Consider the following 20,782-nt stretch of genomic DNA (forward strand, 5'->3'; position numbering starts at 1 on the left):
CCGCGCAGCCGAAGGTCAAGGACGACGGCTCCGACGACGACGGCGGCGACTACACGGTGTTCTACCGCCATTTCGGCATGTAGAGCGCCGTGTTTTAAAATTAGCATTTGAATTCCCCTAGCCGAATTCGAAATATAGTCGAATTCGGCCTCTATATATGAACTCCGCCCGTTATATAATAAATATCATTAAATTTAGTCTATATTCACCCGTTTTTAGCCGTAGTTTGTCAAGTTTCCGTTTTCCAAATTCGCATCGTCGACTTCGTCTGGGCACGCGGCTGGGAAACTACTCCTCCCCACGCCAAATCTTCCTCCAATCCGGACGAAAATTTCGCCGGATTTGGACGTGGGGAGCGCCAACGAGTGGGGATGCTCTTACCAACATCGGCTAGGGTCATCCATTGCGGACCGTTGCCGATGAGGTTTAGGTTGTGATGGATCATTTCTGATGTGCCTCATCGCCCACAGTTGTTTTCTACGGTGTCCATTGTACACGTGTGAGATGGGTCGTTCCGGACTAGCATGTCAGTTTGACAATTGCATATATACAACCAGAAATCCAATTTAGCTCCTAGATGCATATGAACCCAGTGTTTGAGAACACATTTCAAAATGGCAAAAAGTCAGGCTTTTTTTTTGCATGTACACCGGACATTTTATGCTTGTACAAATTTTTTTGGGAAAGGGAATATTTTTTGGGTTGCATGTAAAATGACAAATTTTGATGCTCTAACATGACTATTCACAAGACTTATTTTGTCTTTTCTACACATGCCACATAATTTTTTTCCCCGAAACTTGTTTGCGAATATAGTGTCCAGATGTACATGCGATTTTTTTTTTTGGAACTTTTCGACATTTTAAATTCGTTTTTATGTATATTTGTAAGGTTCATGTGCACCTGAGCCAAAACACCACCTCCCATAGACGTATGTATTACCCTATCAACGAATTTAAGGCGTTTTAACATTTGAATCAGTCAGGCATTTTAGGTTTGATCGTCAAAACTTTCACCAGCGTTAGTCATATAGATTTGATAATATACTAAGTTTACTGTAAATAACTTATGTCATGTATAATTATTTTTAATTGAAACAACTTATTTGAGGCAAGCTTGAGCAAAACAACCTCGATTTTAGATTGGAGGGAGTACATATCAAGATGCTCATCTGCATGCAAGCAAAAACTGGCCATCCTGCACCTAGGTCAGCTACTTGCACATTGATGTCGAGCAACCGGCCAGTTAGTTGCAAGGAGAAGAGTTCGCCCGTACGATCACTGGCAGGATAATTAAATAGTGAAGTGAGAGAACAGGGAATGGCTCTATTCCGAAACTTCATGGGACAAGATTTTGTTCAGGTAAGGAGAGATTAACCTAGTTTAGCAAAATCCTGCCGGCGAGCTGAAGCTAAGCTGATGAGTAGAGGAGGCAGGAGGTACGTGAGCCGGCACGAGAGGACGGCCCAGTAAAACCAATTGTCTGGCCGGTCCAAATAATTGGGGCGTACGCATTGAGTGCATGCGAGCAAGAGTTGATGGATCTAGCGCCTAGCTCGCTGCAGCCTGCGCATTGCAGCCTAGCTACTTGTTGCGCGCAGTGCGTAGTTAATGGGAGAGGAAATGCACTGTGCCTCTGTAATGGAGCGGTCGGTCCGCCGGTATACTGCGCTAGGTTTGGTACTGTACCAGCGTGGAAAGCCTTTCCTTCCCGTATCGTTTCCTTCCTACACACCTAAAGCTGGTCAATTAATTGGATAGCTAAAATTTTATGAGTTGGAGGCATGTACCGTATGGTTGATATGACGGTCTTATTTTAGACATTGCATTGCATTTATCGTTTAAAGAAGACAAGAGAAGGAGAGTGGACAAATGGAGGCCGAGGTACATGTAGCTCTTTATTTTTAAAAAATTGGAAATCATATTTTTAAGTTTCAAAAAATTCTGAATTTTTTTTCTAGATGTAGCCAATGATGGAATCTACAAACAAGAAAAATCTCAATGTGAAATTCTTAGTACTTTAGGCTACACAAAAATGATAAATATGTGGATCTGAGAATAGTGAATAATGCACATTTTAAAACTATAAAACCTGCCAGATTTTGTCAGTTTTATGTAGTCTGCAATACAAAGAATTTCACATTGAGATTTTGCACGTTTGTTTTCATCATTGTCTACATCCATAAATTTTTACCAGATTTTTTTAGAAACTTAAAACTATAATTCTGAATTTTTTGAAAATAAAGGGCTACCTGTAGCTCAGTCTCCGTTTGCAGTTTTCGACAAGAGAACATGTTATACAATGGACTCTCTCTTAGTGCCATGTCTAACCTTTGATATTTGCATGTACTAAAATTATGGTATGATTAAAATATACTCGAAATATATAACTAAGATAAGACATCTCGATGGAGACAAGGTCTTATGTTTCTCGCTAAGAAATCATCTATTGGCTAAGAGAAGACAACCTTCTTATTTTTCTATTCTCCTCCAACTCAACAATTATTCCATGTGGCTAGAGACATAAGTTTAGATTGATTTATTTTGATCTTTTTATACCCCTTTCTAATATTTTTGTACATTTTTCCTAATTAATAAAAAATCCACTGGGAATCTCTCCCAATGTGTACCCTCATTTTTTTATCCTATGTAACGATGCTTATTAAGATAAAATAATTGTACATGTCCTTCGGTTTAACCGTAAGCCACTAATTAAGCTTGTGATGGGCTAGTTCTTTTCGGACATTTTTACAAATTATAGGTGAAAATAAGCTTAAATTGGAAATAACTGCAAAATTTCTTCCACTTATTTTCTAAGCCAACCCCAATATATCTATCTTGGTGAAAATAAGCTAGGAGGGAGGAATTTCTCGTCTTACGGTTAGTCATATATTTTTCTCAGGAGATTCCCTCAGAGTTACATTTATTACAAACAAGTTTACACTTGAGTGTATTGCTTTGCCTTTAGCGCTCTTGATTGGCCCTTCTCTCGTTCTTTGTCTCCCTATAACTCAAACTTGTATGGTAGGGTTACTTGATAATAATATATATTGGTGAGAGAGGATATATTCGTACGGAGTATGATATTGTGCATGAATGTTAGGTTGTGAGATGCGTTGTGGATATGTGATATGCATGCTAAACGTCTTCATTTGTATTATGTCAAGCAATTATTTATATGCTCGGTGGTGGGCAGTTTTGACATCATATGCATATCATATGTAAAACGGAAAAGCCAGCAAAGCAAATCGTGATCCTAGCTATGGCCCATATACATTATTTTGACGAGTGCGTGGAAGAAGTACGGGCAAGGCAACAGCATATATACAGACTAGTGACTACGTACGTACGTAGTGAGCGAAGAGGAAACGTCCCAACTTGTGCCAACAAAAAGGTCCGGGTTGCATGCATGACACAGTCACAGTTGCGCCCAACTTTGCAATAGAATGGACATGACAGGATAGTACACAATCAGCCAGCAGCGTGTGCAGTCTTACTCGCCGAAGAGTGAGGGGGAGAATTGAATGATGCTTCTCGTCACAAGCAATTAAAATCGTTAAAACTGAAGCAGCGAGAGGGACCCAAGTTTCTGCCTGCCCTGACTTCGCCGGCCTGCCCTGCGCCCTCTGTCCGCGCCACCGCCGCTCTCCGACTCCCTGCATCATCCTACCAATCTATACTTTCATAGACTCTGTGTGTACCGGCGGCCACAATAAAATTTAGAAGTAGGTACATGCTCTCGCAAACTCAACACACCACATGGTACGAAATAACAGTACCCTCCATCCCAAAATAAGGGATTTGGATTATCTTTTTTTCAAAATGGAGACAACTGGTTTGGCTGGGTAAAAGGTGTTTTCGATGGTCAGGGACTCTTGTATCTGGATGGGACGATGTGCCTTAATTCATATTTAGGTGTGTAGTGTGTAGTTTTTGCCGGTTTCCCTTAATTAACCGTGCTTGTATGATCTTCGGGTAAGATTTCCTTTATTAACTGGATCATTTTCCTCTTCTTATAATGCAATGTAGGTGCTCCCCGCCCTTTGACGAGGTTCTGTCAAAATGGAGACAACGTTCAGCATATGCATCGATCGATGCATACGGCTTAACTCGGATTTATTTAGATTCGTATGTATCTACACACTAAACTAAGCCCAGACAAATCCGATGCACTTATTTTTAGATGGAGAAAGTAGCATAATTATCATCCATCTTTTAGAGGGAGGCCTCTCACCTCCTCTCCTCTAGATCTTCTTGCATCCCTCTCTCCCATCGCAGCGCAGCGTAAGCTTAGCTAGCACACAAAGAGCTAGATTGCCAAGATAAGATCTATACTGCACTCACTGCCCCCTTTTGCTTGTCACTTTCACAAAAGAGAGGCCGCCGACTAGCTAGCTAGCTACACCAGCTCTATAGCTAGTGACCTTGTGTGGTTCTGCCGTGGCCATTTAAATCTTTTCCCTCAGCATACATGGCGAGCCGAGCTCTACTAGATATCGCAATCGCATGCATGAATACTACATAGTCCCTTACCTTGTGTGGTTTTCTTATCTTGTGTGATAAATTCCTGCCGGCCGGCTGGGCTGGCTACTTCCTTCTTCCCGGCCGGTTGGTTAGTGTGGTGTGGTGTTGAGAGTGTAAGAGAGTGAGAGGTAGCTCAAGCTGGAGGAGGACAAGAACCAGTTGTCCAAGGGCTTAGACCCTTGGAGCAACCCTACCGCCGCCACCACCACCAGCACCTTGCACTACCTACTCCAGGAGAAGGAGAGAGCGCAGGCCCAGGAGCAGCTCCAGATCTACCACCAGCAAGCAGCGTTCGGCGGCTACCTCCAGCAACACCACCGGAGGCAGCAGCAGCTGCAGCAGGCAGCCAGGGATGGCGGCAGCAGCGGCGAATCCACGCCCGTGGACGCCCTGGTCACGGCATTCGGGAGCGGCCGCATCGTGCGGTCCGCCGCGGGGCGCAAGGACCGCCACAGCAAGGTGTGCACGGCGCGTGGCCTCCGCGACCGCCGCGTCCGCCTCGCCGCGCACACCGCCATCCGCTTCTACGACGTGCAGGACCGCCTCGGCTACGACCGCCCCAGCAAGGCCGTCGACTGGCTCATCCGCAACGCCAAGGCCGCCATCGAGGAGCTCCCCGACCGGTCCGAGGAGGCGCCGCCCGCCGCGGAGCCCGAGCCGACGTCCGAGCAGGTGACCTCCACGTCGTCCTACGGGTTCGGCAACCCCGCGGGCGGCGGTACTGCCATGACCAACTCCTTCCTCCAACATTCTCTCGGCTCAGACCAAGTCTCCGACAACGTCAAGTCCTTGTTTCCCTCCTCGTCCACGGCCACGGCCACCGCCGGCGGCCACGAGGAGTACCGGGGATCCCCGCCGGATCTGCTGTCACGCACGACCAGCAGCCAGCCGCAGGAGCTGTGCCTCACCCTCCAGTCCAACCAGCATAACATCTTTACCCATCTATCTCCCAACCATCAAGGTGTGATCTCTAGTGCAGGCGTTCCAGCAGGCTGGCCAGACCACGGCCAGAGAATGCCGTCGTCATGGCATGCCAACGCAGAAGAGGGCCGCGGCGGCGGCAACGGCGACGGCTACATCTTTGCAGGCATACCGCCGCGGCATGGGCTGGACCAGAGCCAGCTCTTCTCGTCCCATGGGGAACCCCTTCAGTCCAGCGGTGGCGGCTGGCCCGCCTCGGCTCGCGCCTGGCTAGACCCTCTCGCCGCGATGCACCATCCGTCGCAAATGTCTGGGCAGATCGGATTCAGCCATCTGGTGGGTGGCGGCGGAGGCGGGTTTATGGGTTTCCTCGCGCCGGCAGCACAACGACTCCAGCTCCAGGGCGAGGAGGAGGAAGGAAGTGAAGTGATGCGAAGAGACTGATGAACCGGCCGGCCGGTTGATTTCCGGCATCAGGTGTGAGATATCAATTTCTGTTAACACATCTCATTTCATCCGGTGATCAGATGTATGTCATTTCATGTAGGGGTTTATGTGATCAGAATCAGATGATTTCCCATTAGCCGTTACTACTATATTCATGCATGTACAACTAAGGCTTAATCAAGAGTACGTTCCCTTGGAACTAGACAGCTTTACTGTTGCATTAGTTGATGTTGCTATTTTCTCCCCTTTAATTTATTTTATTCTCGGCATGGACAAGACATGGTGATGATGAGATGAAATGATCTGATGATCTTGATGGTTTGCCCCTCTTTGGATATTTTAATGTTTCCTATCTGACTATACTAAGGAAGATCCAGAGACCTTTTTAGCAAATTTGAAGGTTGTCGTCCCTAGATCCTGATTCCATAGAGCTACGGCCCAAAATTTCTGCAGCCTCCAGTTAGTTAATTAATTAATATATCCATGCAATGCATATCGAGGCAAGAAGAAAGCAAGAGGCAGGAAAGGAGAGTTGAATAATAAAAATATGTGTGGCTGGATTAAGAAAGAATTTGATCCACTACTGTAGCTGTTAGGAGGGCAAGTGTTATGCTGTTTGTTGCTTCTGCTCGGTCCATGCTGATAATGATAGGGAGGGGGCAGGCAGGAGGAACGGGGGGAGATCTGCTCTCTATGCCTCTATTATTGGAACTGAGTGGCATCTTTACCTCTTCGCTTTCTCTTCTTTTCCTTTCACTGTTTGGGAGGTATCTTTTTTGCTCAGCGGGCTGTGAATCTTCCGAAATTGCATTGCTGTATGTCGTACCGTACGTTTGGCATGTGCATGAAAGAGGCTGAGACAGTAACAACAAAACATTCTGCTAGATTGGCGGTGCCAGCTCAGGGCTCCTTTGATTTATATGATAGGAAAATCATAGCAATAAGAAAAGCATAAAATTGAGATGTCATGGCTAGTTGAATTCTATAGGAATATCGAATACGAGTATTGTGTTTGATTGTGCCAAAGGAAATATTCCATGAGGTATGACCTAATATTTTATTTCTATATGATTTGCACTACAAGATTCCTAGTATACGATTAATTCCTATAGGATATGTTCCTATGAATCAAACAACTAGTGTAGGAAAAATTTCTATAGAATCTAAATCCTACATAATTCATATACGAATCCTATGAATCAAAGAACCCCTTAGTGTTTCTTTCTGCTAACTTGTTCAACTTTTGTATACAAGGATCCATGTTCTCCTGAAATACATATATGTCATTGACACAATATCATATCATACTAAAATATGAGTGCTCACAGAAGTCCAAATCCTCTCTACTTGGGGTTAACAAAATGCAGATGATATGGTAATTAATTAGATAGTCCATTTTCATGAAGTTGACACTCATGGGGTTATTTTTAAGCCTAGTACATATGGATGTGCTTGACTACTTTGCTAAATACAATCTATGTAAAGTTTGCATGCATCTCTCCGATACAGAGGCCAGGTGTGGGGGACCTTGATTTATATCCGGCCAGGAAAAGATGGGGCTCCTCTTTGTTCTACTACATTCGTTTCGAAAAAAATATGGATGTGCTTTTATTACATTATCTATGATTGTATAATCTCACCTACAAAATTCCGTGCACTTGCCTCCCCTCTCACAGTATTCTCCTTACATAATGTTTGTGTAGTATTCTTCGTACCCAAAAACTTTAAATGGTATCCTGAAACCTGTTTTTTTTTAAAATGGGAACTTCAATGTGACATCTCAAAAAAGGCAAAAAATTATACAAGATTTCCAAAATATCTTTTGAAGTATATATAATATGCATGAATAGAACAAATGTGGTGGAGACGAAATTCATGTTTTAACTTCATATTAGAGCCACATTTTTTTAGATTTTTAAGTTCTTAACAAATAATTACCGGTTCATTAATTTGAAATATTAATTATGTATTTGTACAGAAAGAGAATCTTTTGGAACTTTTAAATACTCATGTTCAAGAAAGCTACACTCCCTTCATTCCGTGGTAGGAACACCTAGGGTGTGTTTGCTTCTTGCCCAAGGTTGCCTTAGCCAAAATTTTGGTTGATGCTGCTTTTATTGCTCATAAGTTAGCTAATATTGGCTAAAAAAACTAGAGCTGGTAATAGAGCATTAGCATGCCAAAAAGTTGGCAACTATTTAAACAAGAACCAACTTTTTGGGCATGACCAAAATCTGCCACGATACACTTTGGTAACAATCCAAGTATAACCCTAGTCTTGTGACCCAGTCTATTCTGAAACTCATGTACACATGGTCACTCTCAAGTATAGTAACCATGTAAATATGTGTCTCATGACTCGACATGTATGTAGTTATTTTACCATGCCATACAATATAATTTGTTTTAAAATTTCCACTTTTCATGTTATTATTTCCACTTTGGTTGAATTTTATCTATCATTGTTTTTTATTATTTTACAGTTCACATAGATAGGAATGACCAGGTTCTGAAAAATCACTTATTTTACATGTTATGTTGTTGCCCGTGGAAATCATGAATCTGCAAGTTGCACTCAAAATATATGGCGTCCAACGTGAGGGGATAAGCATACATCATAACGTTGTCATCTCTCAAGTAGATGAGAAATAACTACTTCTAAGTATATGCTAAACATAAGATTCAGGCTAGTATTAAGAAGGCGAAGGACTTTAATGTACAACATTTTGATGAATAATAATAATAATAATAATAATAATAATAAGTTGTATGCATTAATGCAGATGCTAGGATTGATCTCTTTTTCAAAAGTACAAAAACCCGATCGATGACTAAGACTAGCCACAATGGGAGTCATGCTATGTTGGCAAAAATCTGATGTGGCGGACCCAATTAATAAGGTGAGAGATAGGAGTGGTATCATAATATGATACCGTATCATACCAGGTAAAACTAGAAAATTTAATGGCAAACACATCATGTACACAAATTTGCATTGATGTTCTACAAAATATTAAATATGATGATACTATGATACTATCTTATGATACTATGCATTGTGGGAGTAGTATCATGAACTAGTATCATATGCATGATACTGGTGTATGATACTTACCATTATGACTAGTCTAAGACGTATCAAAGCTATGCTATGGGCGGTTCCGCAAAAAAGAACATATATAATTTCCTCCTATTTCTTCTAGGCCTTTTGCTGTTACTACTTACTGTAAATAGAATTAAAGCTGCCGTTTGATGCAATGTTTTATATCTCTGGCAAGTCATCTGTGACCTCTCCCCCATCTCTTCCCGTGCATTGGCAGCTGCTGAAGCCTGAGGGCAGCCCTCGTCGATCAGCTTGCTCAGACACCGAACGTGATAGGTAAAGTATGGCACACAATGATTGCAGGCTCTCTTTCCCATTTGAAGATGCTGAGGATAGGTCACTTTCTACTGCCATAGGAGCAGATCCCCAGTTGCCAGCTATGGCCACGCTCTTCTCCATATAGTGCTCACAGGCCGGTGTACTTTCTGGCTCTAGCTTGCAGACGAGCTAGCTAAAGAAGTATTAGTATCTTTTCATTTCTCGGAAGGCACGCTTGTGTAAGACTGTAAAAACACAGAGATAAGATTTATTACTCGGTGAAGAACATGTGCTACGCAGCTTGTGTCTTTTGCTCGTCGGCGTTTCTTCATGTTTGTTGCGCAAGATTATGTTGTTTTCACTTTGAACTTTGAACTAGCCAAATGTGCAATTTGGTATCTCAATTTGGCATATATTGTGGCTGCTCAAAGGGAGTATAAGGGCATGCACAATGGGGTGTGACATTAGGCTTCTCCTAGAGTTGTCACATTATACATTCGCCTAACCAAAGGGATGATCGATTAGAAAATAAGTGAATTTTTTTTCTCCATCATGCCATATGCCTTTCCTTATTAACGAAATTTGATACTCTAATCCTCATTAATTAATTTCATACTACGTTATTGTTTGCCGAGTTCCGTCTCCTTTTACACTCGGCAAAGAGTTCTGAACTCTGCAAACACGTGATTTCCGGTAGTGACTACAAAGGATAACATATTATACAACTTTTTTTTATCAGTTCCGTAGTTAAGTCCTACACTGTCTGATTGCATATGAGTTGCATGTTGGATTGCAGCTGAGTTTTTTTTCAGTTATAAGTGTGCATGCAAACAAGAAAAATATTAAAGACCATTAGATTTTCTTTGTGATTCGTACTAGTCATGAGTTGCAACATGGGTTGCAACTGAGTTTTGATGATCTGATCGAGAACTAAGTTAATTCTCTATCGACTAAGAATTAGCCACATGCTATTTTTATTGACTTCTCCACCATTGTGCATGTTTTATGGTCTTATTGTACTAGCAATATACCGTAGGATAAATGAGGAGAGAAAAGAAAGAGAGTTGTCATCTCTTAGACAAGAGTTGAACTCTTAATATTAAGATTAAAATTTTCTTCATTATACAAGATACTTATATATTTTGTACGAGTCTGTTTCAATTTAAATGCCGTGGCTTATTTTTTAAACACTGAAACATATATCTAGATAACATGCGTATCTAAACTAAATCTAACCAAAACCGCGAACAGAGTCTATTTTTAACCATATCATAATTCTAGGAGCATGCAGACAATAATGATTGGAGATAAGGCTGAGAGAAACTAATCTCTTGTAAACAGCATGCAATTTCTAAGGTAGGACTGTCATTATAATTAACGATCGATATCCATCCAGATTTCTAAGGAATTGCTTCTCCCCCGGTCTGGTTTGATTTCCTTTCGTACGCGCAGATAAACGAGCATATAGCAGCATGTAGCACCTTCGGAACAAGAAAGCATGCGCCCAGGAGTCCAGGACCAGCACGCAGCGGCATCATTTTCATTTCCGCCGGCGCGCATCTGGTCGGGCTCTTTGCCCGTCCACGGAGGCGCCGCACTCCCACTGCGCCCATGCCTGCTCCACGAAGCGACGCCGACGGCCTGCTTTTGACGAGCACAAGATATGGTGGCGCTTTCCATGGATCGATCAATCACTCGGACGATGAACCTGCTTGTCAAATTTCGCTAGCCCTGGCCCCCGGCTAGCGCAGCCCAGCTCCGAGGGTATCCCATTCGACTCCAACCCGGTTGCTTGGATCGATCGAGTGCGGCGCTTTAGTCTGGAGATTCGACGGACGGGGGCATATTCTGCAATCCCTTCTACAATCCGGCCCGGCGTCGCCGTCGCCACATCGACGACGCACGGCGGATCGATGCTCGTGCTCGTGCCAAAGGCGCCAAAAGATGGCTTGTCCGCGATCATGCCGCGCCTGCTAGCTAGCTGCCTGTGACAGATCATCTCTCAGAAAGACGAATCATGTTGGTTTGTCTTGTGCTAATTAATGCGGCGAAATTGGAGTTTGGAGGTGTGTGCGAACATATTGCCAGATCGACCTGCCCATGCTTAGGTGGAGTAATCAACACATAGATTTGGTTGGGCAAGATAACATCCAAATTAGGTTTTAGGGCATCTCTAGAGGCCCGAGGAATGTCACACGAAATGTTTCCCTTTTTTTCGTATGGATTGGGCCACGGACACTAAAATGGCCTTGCAGCCGCTTTTATCCATTTGTGTCGGGACTATCCAGCGTCATGATGCAAATGATTTTTTTTTGATAAATTCACTGATAAAATTAATATAATCTACATATTTAAAACGAAAAAATACATAGAATTTTCAAAACGAGCCTCCAAGGCCTCCAAACCCTAGCCCACTACTCGGCGTCATTGGGAAGCTAGGTCGGGAAGACGATCATTTGCACCTTCCATGGCCAGTTGGGCGCCGACAAGTCCATGGGGATCACCATGGGCCATGCGGCGTTGAGGCTCGCTTGCGAACGGAGGACGTTAGGGTGGCGACCCCGGAACGTAGCGACGGTGCGCGGCATCTAGTTGGATGCCGGGGTGGCGGCCCCGGGTTGTGGTTCTCGTCGAGGTGTTGGTGGCGGAGTCTTTGGCAGCATTGAGTTCATCAACCTCGTGTCGTGTGGGTGATGAGGTTTCTCTTGATGCTAGCCGGTGGCATCATATTGGCACAACTCTCTAAGGGCCGACTTCTTCATCGACGACGCTGGAGCATCATGTGCCCGATCCTCCCATAGCACTCACAACGGCTTCTCTTTGGCTTGGGTGTGAGGTCGGCTGGTCTTTCAAGTGGAGTTTGGGTTTAGCCCTTGTTGTTCAGGGGTGTTCATATGGGGCTTGACCCCGGTTGTATCGGTTTTAGCATGGTTTACCGTTAATTAACCGAGCAACCTTCTTCTTAATCAATGAATGCGCAAAAAAATTGCCAAGCAAAAAAAGGATTGGATGATTACATCTCATGATTCGAACGATGCAAGTACGTGCCACAGTGTGCAAACTACTATGTTCACACAAGACAAAGAAAAACGTACTCCCTCCGTTTATAAAAAAATGTCCAAGGTTTGTCAACCCGAATTTAGAGAAACTTTTGACACCTTTTTATGAATAGAGGTAGTAGATCTGATGGATTTTCTTTTCAGCCCATGTTCTGTTGTAGGCGATATAAGGGGAATACAGCTGGGTTTGGTCTTCAACCCATGTTCTGTTTGTAGGGGATATAGGGGAAAACAGCTGGGCCGGGGAGCGGATCAGCTGCATTTATATGGACAGGGCAACATATATTTTCTGGGCTAACATTGCCGGTTCGATTGGCCCGAGAATGCTAAGATAATCCAATACTCTATCTTGGACCACATAATTATGTAATGGGCCTAATGTACTTGTCGTTACTTTAAGATACACACACGATCACGATCAATTCGCTTGATAAGCTAAAAAAAATATCAATGCGGTTGATGCAATTGCACAATATATTGGGAGTATATTACCGAAAAGTCATATTGGATCCTGGGCATCAGTGCTCTTGCCAGATTAAAAAATTCGAAAATTATATTTATATATTTTAAAAAATTATGTAACAAAATTCTAAAAGTACCTATGATGTACCCCACTAACCTACAAAATCTCAATTTCAAATATTTTGTTTTTTGACCTATACAAAAATGACAAAATCTGTTTTCTTTTTGTAAGATTTGAATCACTATACTCAGATCTATGTATTTGTTATTTTTGTGCAGCCTAAAATACACGTTATTTTCAGTTGAAAATTTACACGATTGTGGGATACAATACCGGTTACATCATGATTTATTTTCAAATTTTTATGAAGTTTAGAAATATGATTTTTAATTTATTTTTCGAAGTGAGATCACTGGTGCTCATGTGCACCAAATCTCTGCCCGTATATTACGTGTTACATTAAATTAAATGTAATAATGGCGTGACATGATATTTTCTAGTAGATGCCACTTTTTTCAAGCTGGTGGAGACAAAAAAAAAGGACAATGTCTTCTCTTGGGATGTGATTATCTTACAGCATTTGTAGCAGATCCCGAACACCCCGATACCGGAAAACTGGGATAGGTTAACACAAAACTGCGCCAAGCACATCCTCTACTGCGTTGTCAAAGCCAAAGGCACCACGAGCCGCGGCGAAGCCCAAGACGGCCAGGTCGAAAAGGCCAACGCTGGTGGCATCCTCGTTGGTCCTCACCGTGTCGGACCCCTAAAAAACCAAGAAGAAGGCCGCCGGTGGGAGTTGAAAGAATCCGGTGGCTTCTGCTGACTTTGTGGTTCCATGGGTGGTACCATTCCTTCCAACACCACCCATGTCGGTGACGGTGATGATGCCAATAAAGAGGAGACACCAAATGAAGATGGTAAAAATGGGGGCAACAAAGGAAACTGAGGCAATGAGGAACCACCGTCATTGAGCTATGTGTGGCTTTTCTATTGTCTATGTGTGTTTGTCATCAAACTATGTTGTTTGTCTATGTTTGTCTGTCGAACTTCACGTATGTTTGTGTCTATGGTAAGGACATCTCCACCGGCCTAACTCAAACGGACGCAACCGTTTGGGTCCGCGCGATCAAATAATATGTATGCACACCATCCCAACGGCCTGACGCCAAACTAACCGGTCTGTCCGCGACGACGCAAACCGGAACAAAATTTAGGGACGAAATACATCTGCGCGCGTGATGACCCACAAGTATAGGGGGTGTATCGTAGTATCTTCGATAAGTAAGAATGTCGATCCCAACGAGGAGCAGAAGGTGTTGACAAGCAGTTTCGATGAAGGATTCACTGTAAATGCTCACAGACAAATATTCAGGTTTTGATGTAACAGTTGAATAAAGTACGAGTATGTAAAGTGCGAGAGTGACAATTGCAGCGAGTGGCCCAATCCTTTTTAGCACAAAGGACAAGCCGGTTTGTTTACTTATAATGACCAAACGTTCTCGAGGACACACGGGATTTTAGTCTAATGCTTTCGCTACATACGGCTAATTAATCTTCATTGTTGTGATAAGTGTTGTGTGGGTGAACCTATGCTAATGTACCGCCCTTCCTAGGACTAATACATACTTGTGATTATACCCCTTGCAAGCATCCGCAACTACAAGAAAGTAATTAAGAATAAATCTAACCACAGCCTTAAACTCGAGATCCTGCGATCCCTCCCGCATCGATATACCAACGGGGTTCAGGTTTCGTCACTCCGGCAACACCGCAATTAGCAAACGAATACAAGATGCATTCCCCTAGGCCCATAAATGGTGAAGTGTCATGTAGTCGACGTTCACATGACACCACTAGAAGAATAACACCACAACTTAAATATCACACCATTGAATATTACTCAACCATAGTTCACTACTAACACTTAGACTTCACCCATGTCCTCAAGAACTAAACGAACTACTCACGAGACATCATACGTGAACATGATCGAGGTGATATGATGATGAATAACAATCTGAACATAAACTTGGTTCAATGGTTTCACTCAATAGCATCAACAATAAGTAGAGATCGATACCGGGAGAGTTTCCCCTATCAAACAATCAAGATCAAACCCAAATTGCTACGGCGGCGACGGTGTCCAGCGGTGATGACGGCAGTGATGATGGTGGAGATGATGATGATGGTGATGGTGATGATGTCCAGCTCGATGACGGTGACAATGGCGTCGATTTCCCCCTCCCGGAGGGAATTTCCCCGGCGGATTCCTGCCCGCCGGAGAGCTCTTTTTCTCTCGGTGTTCTCCGCCCCGCAGAGGCGGCTGTAACTCTTCGCGAGGTACCCCTTCCGGCTTAGGTTTTCGGGACGAAGGATTTCGCGAAGAAAAGGAGGCGAAAGGGGTCGTGGGCCCTCCACACCACGTGGCGGCGCGGCCGGGGCTTGGGCCGCGCCGCCCTAGGGTGTGGGCCCACCCCGGCTCCTCCCGGCTCCTCCTTCCGGCTTCCTTCGTCATCTTGAAAAATAGGATTTTTGGTATAATTTTCTTCCACAGGTGATCTTCCGAAATATTGCTTTCCGACGGTGCTTTTTCCAGCAGAATCTCGGCTCCGGTGCTTGATCCTCCAATAATGATGAAACATGCAAAATAGATGAAATAACATAAGTATTGTGTCCCAATATGAAATATATCAATGAATAACAGCAAATTATGATATAAAATAGTGATGCAAATTGGACGTATCAACTCCCCCTAAGCTTAGACTTCGCTTGTCCCCAAGCGAAACTGAACTCGATAGACATGACCACATGTTTATGGAGTGAAGAGTCGATAAATAAAATACGGACAAGAAGCATCATATTCATTCACACAGGACATTATAGTAAACAATCTCTTATAACTCATATTGAAACAAGTATAAGGTAATCACAAGTAAAGGTGCATAAGAAATCATCATTGGTGATGGCAAACTTCGTTCTTGGTCAGAGAACAATTAACAGATTATATTTATCTCATTGAGCAGCGCTCTCATACTAAAGTTTATAAGGCACAACTTGCATACTCAATCATAATGGTCCTCTCATGATCATTGATAACTTGCAAAGCTATATTCATTCAGATAAAACTTGTACTAAACAAGGAAGAATAAAAGACATGATGAAGCAAATCACAATATAATGGTTTGATCACAACTACTCAAATGCTTGCTTGAGATGGAGGGAAATAGGTTTACCGACTCAACATAAAGTAAAAGACAGGCCCTTCGCAGAGGAAGCAGAGGATTAAATCATGTGCTAGAGCTCTTTCAGCTTTGAAATCATATAGAGATAATAAAAGTAACATTTTGAGAGGTGTTTGTTGTTGTCAACGACCGGTAGCGGTACTCTAACCCCCTTGCCGGACAACCTCCTAAGAGCGGCTCCCATAATATTTTCATTTTGTGTGGCACTCCTTCCAACCTTTCTTTCACAAACCATGGCTAACCGAATCCTCTGGTGCCCGCCAACAATCTCATACCATGAAGGAGCGCCTTTTTATTTTAGCTTTATGATGATGATGACACTCCCCCCAACCTTTGCTTACACAAGCCATGGCTAACCGAATCCTTCGGGTGCCGTCCATCAATCACATACCATGGAGGAGTGTCTATTTAGTTTAATTAATTTGGGACTGGGAATCCCATTGCCACCTCTTTTTGCAAAATTATTGGATAAGCGGATGAAGCCACTAGTCCATTGGTGGAAGTTGCCCAACAAGATTGAAAGATAAAACACCACATACTTCCTCATGAGCTATGAAACATTGACACAAATAAGAGATACTAAGTTTTGAATTGTTTAAAGGTAGCACATGAAGTATTTACTTGGAATGGCAGTAAAATACCATGTAATAGGTAGGTATGGTGGACACAAATGACATAGGTTTGGTTGAAGGTTTGGATGCACGAGAAGTATTCCTTCTCGGCACAAGTCTTTGGCTAGCAAGGTTAATTAGCAAGCATAAGAGTCGAGGGAAACAAACAAATATACATGTTATAGAAACAATCATGCATCTTCCTTGTAAGCACAAACAATCTTAACTTCAGAATAATAAGCTATGAGCTAACAAGAAAGACAATGAAACATCTACATGTATTTCTCTTTTCTATTTAAACCTCAAAGTGTTGTTGTTATTGACCAATGCTAAGTTTGCCAAAACCAAATAGATTTATTCAATGCTCCCAAAGTGATACCTATACTAACAACAAGACGAATCATATAGTAGAGAATGCAAACTAAAATAAGATGTGCAATATGTAAATGATAAGACTTCTCATTAATATTCCATATCGATAACTCACACCAAGGGATACATAGACAACTAAAGGAGAGATACTTCCAAACGCAACCCATCTCATATGATAACTTCCCTACTCATGATATGACACTACTTGACAATAAAAGTAAAAGGTAGTGATAATGTGATACCGCGGCACTCCCCCAAGCTTGGAGCAAACCAAGGGGATGCCAATACCGATGATGAATTACTCCTTCGGCGATGGTGGTGATGAATTCCTGACAAGCTTCTCAATAAGCTCCTGAAGCTCGTCAATCCTGTATATGAGATTGCGAATCATCTCTCGAATTGTGCTCGACACGGTTAAAGAGTCTGTTTAATGGCGAATCCCAGCTCTTGGAGTTATTTCCCCACTCTTCAGCCTCAGGCTCCTTCTCTCCTGCAGTGTTAGAGCGATCTATATCCCACTGGCTAGGCAATGCTGCCTTGGGAGTCCCTTCAATTTGATTATTGAAAATTAGATTGCGGAAGGGGTGATGAGTGCCCGATGGAGATGTTTTCGAAGCTAGATAATGACGTGGAACCGCTCCTCCAAGGCGAATTCTTGCGCTCTTGTTTGCACTGAAAGTGTTGTCCACCACCTTGATGCTTGCAATGGTAGCACGCGGGTGTGCGCGCGAATCTTCCTCCACCTCTTCTTCATCCTCTTCCTTGACGTCCTTGTCTTCCTCTTTCCACCCAAGATCTCGATCTTCTTCATCCGGAAACTCCTTGCCCTTGTTCTTGGAGACCATGGTGCTTCTAAACCGAAAACAGATCCTCGGCGTAAACAGCTCGAAACAAAACACGTCGAGAACACGATATACGGACCTCCAGAGTCCGGGGATTATATAGCAAAAATTTTCTCGACAAACGGAAAGTACCAGATCGAACCAGAGTCGGAAAGGGGCGACGGGGCGGCCAGACCATAGGTCGGCGCGGGCCCAGGTCAGGCCGCGCCGGCCTATAGTGCCACGCCCTCGTGCGTCCTTTCCACTCCGTTTCGAACTCGTAATTTTTCATATTTTCCAAAAACAGCAAAAATATAGTTCGGAAAATAAATTGCGTGCTTTTCATTACCAGCATCGTTACCTATTCAAAGTCGAGTTCGGCGGATCGTCAATTTGTCCTTTGATGAAAGCTTCCGGTGTTTCCACTTGAATAATATCAACATCAACATTATAAGAATCACCCGAGATATAATGCTTGAGTCTTTGTCCATTCACCACTTGCGTAGCATTGCCTTGGAGAGAGCTAATCTTGATTGCTCCCGAGCGATACACCTCCTCGACAACATATGGTCCTTCCCATTTCGAGAGTAATTTCCCCGCAAAGAATCCGAGACGAGACCAATACAATAGGACTTTATCCCCAATATTAAACTCTCTTTTGATGATCCTCCTATCATGCCATTTTTTAACTTTTTCTTTAAAGAGTTTAGCATTTTCATAAGCTTCACTTCTCCATTCATCTAGAGAACTCAATTGTAACAACCTCTTATCACCGAAAGTTTAGGATCTTTATTTAATTCTCTAACAAACCTCAATAAGCTTTGTGCTCTAGTTCTAAAGGTAAATGACAAGCTTTCCCATAAACCATTTTATAAGGTGACATTCCCATGGGATTTTTATAAGCAGTTCTATAAGCCCAAAGTGCATCCTTCAATTTACTAGCCCAATTCTTTCCGGTTTTATTAACGGTCTTTTGCAAAATAGATTTAATCTCTCTATTTGATAATTCTACTTGACCACTAGTTTGAGGATGATAAGCGTAAGCAATTCTATGATTAATACCATACTTAGCAAGAGTTTTTCTAAAACCTCCATGAATAAAGTGAGAACCTCCATCAGTCATAATATATCTAGGCACTCCAAATCTAGGAAAAATAATATCTAAAAGCATTCTTAAAGAGGTCTCACCATCAACACTTTTTGTAGGTATAGCTTCCACCCATTTAGTAACATAATCAACAAGCAACAAGTATATGAGTGTTACCTTCTGAAGACGGAAAAGGTCCCATGAAGTCAAATCCCCAACAATCAAACGGTTCAATAACAAGAGTATAATTCATTGGCATTTCATTGCGTCTAGAGATATTACCAACCCTTTGGCATTCATCACAAGATAAAATAAACTTTCTCGCATCCTTGAAGAGAGTTGGCCAATAAAAACCTGATTGCAAAACCTTTTGCGCGGTTCTTTCTCCCGCGTGATGTCCTCCATAAGCACTACCATGACATTTACTCAATATCTCTTGTTGTTCATATTCTGGGACACATCTTCGCATAATACCATCCACTCCTTCTTTATATAAGTGTGGGTCATCCCGTAAATAATGCCTCAAATCATAAAAGAATTTCCTCCTTTGCCGAGCTGAAAAGGTTGGAGGCAAGTACTTGGAAACAATAAAGTTAGCATAATCAAGATACCAAGGACCTGTCTCGCGAGCTCACCTTTATTACAGCCCAATTGTTCATTTGGAAAACTATCATTAACAGTGAACAGGATCATAAGCAATATTTTCCAATCTAGACAAATTATCAGCAACAGGATTATCAAGCACCTTTCCTATCTACAATATGTAAATCAAATTCTTGCAAATGTAGTACCCATCTAATAAGCCTCGCTTAGCATCTTTCTTTGTCATAAGGTATCTAATTGCAAGCATGATCAAGTATGAATAGTAACTTTTGAATCAACAATATAAGATCTGAATTTATCACAAGCAAAGACTACAACTAATAATTCTTTTTCAGCTTGTAGCATAATTTCTTTGAGCAAGCATCAAGGGTTTTACTAGCATAATGAATAACATTCAGCTTTTTATCTACTCGTCGTCCAAGAACAAACACCTACAAGAAAATCACTAGCATCACACATAATTTCAAATGGTAAATTCCAGTCGTGGGGTTCAACTATAGGAGCAAGCTTGTTAAGGCTTTCTTAAGAGTTTCAAAAGCTTCCTTACAATCATCATCAAAAACAAATGGTACATCTTTTTGAAGAAGATTAGTAAGAGGCTTTGAAATCTTGGAGAAATCTTTAATAAATCTCCTATAAAACCCAAGCATGACCAAGAACACTACGGATACCTTTAACATCCCTCTGATAGGGCATCTTCTCAATTGCTTCAACTTTAGCTCTATCAACTTCAATACCTCTCTCGTAAATTTTATGTCCCAATACAATTCCTTCATTAACCATAAAGTGGCATTTCTCCCAATTAAGAACAAGGTTAGTCTCTTCACATCTCTCGCAAAACTTTATCAAGGTTTCGCAAGCAACTATCAAAAGAATTCCCATAAACGGAAAAATCATCCATGAATACCTCTACAATACTTTCACAAAAACCATGAAAAATAGCAGACATGCATCTTTGAAAGGTAGCAGGAGCATTACATAAACCAAAAGGCATACGCCTATAAGCATAAGTTCCATAGGGACAAGTAAAGGTGGTTTTCTCTGATCTTTAGCTTTAACAAAGAATTTGTGAAAACCCGTAATATCCATCAAGAAAGCAAAAATGAGTATTTTTAGACAATCTTTCTAGCATTTGATCAATAAATGGTAAAGGGTAATGATCTTTCTTAGTAACTTTATTAACTTTTCGAAAATCAATGCACATTCTATACCCTACAACTACTCTTTGAGGAATGAGCTCATCATTATCATTAGGCACAACAAATCATA

General features: G+C 42.2%; 1 pseudogene; it reads left to right on the forward strand.

Moving 5' to 3' along the window:
• Positions 1-1,319: 1,319 nt before the first annotated feature.
• Positions 1,320-6,213, forward strand: LOC124663120 (annotated as a pseudogene).
• Positions 6,214-20,782: the final 14,569 nt, after the last annotated feature.

The sequence above is a fragment of the Lolium rigidum genome, chromosome 6 (genome assembly GCF_022539505.1).
Source record: "Lolium rigidum isolate FL_2022 chromosome 6, APGP_CSIRO_Lrig_0.1, whole genome shotgun sequence".
Taxonomy (NCBI): Eukaryota; Viridiplantae; Streptophyta; class Magnoliopsida; order Poales; family Poaceae; genus Lolium; species Lolium rigidum.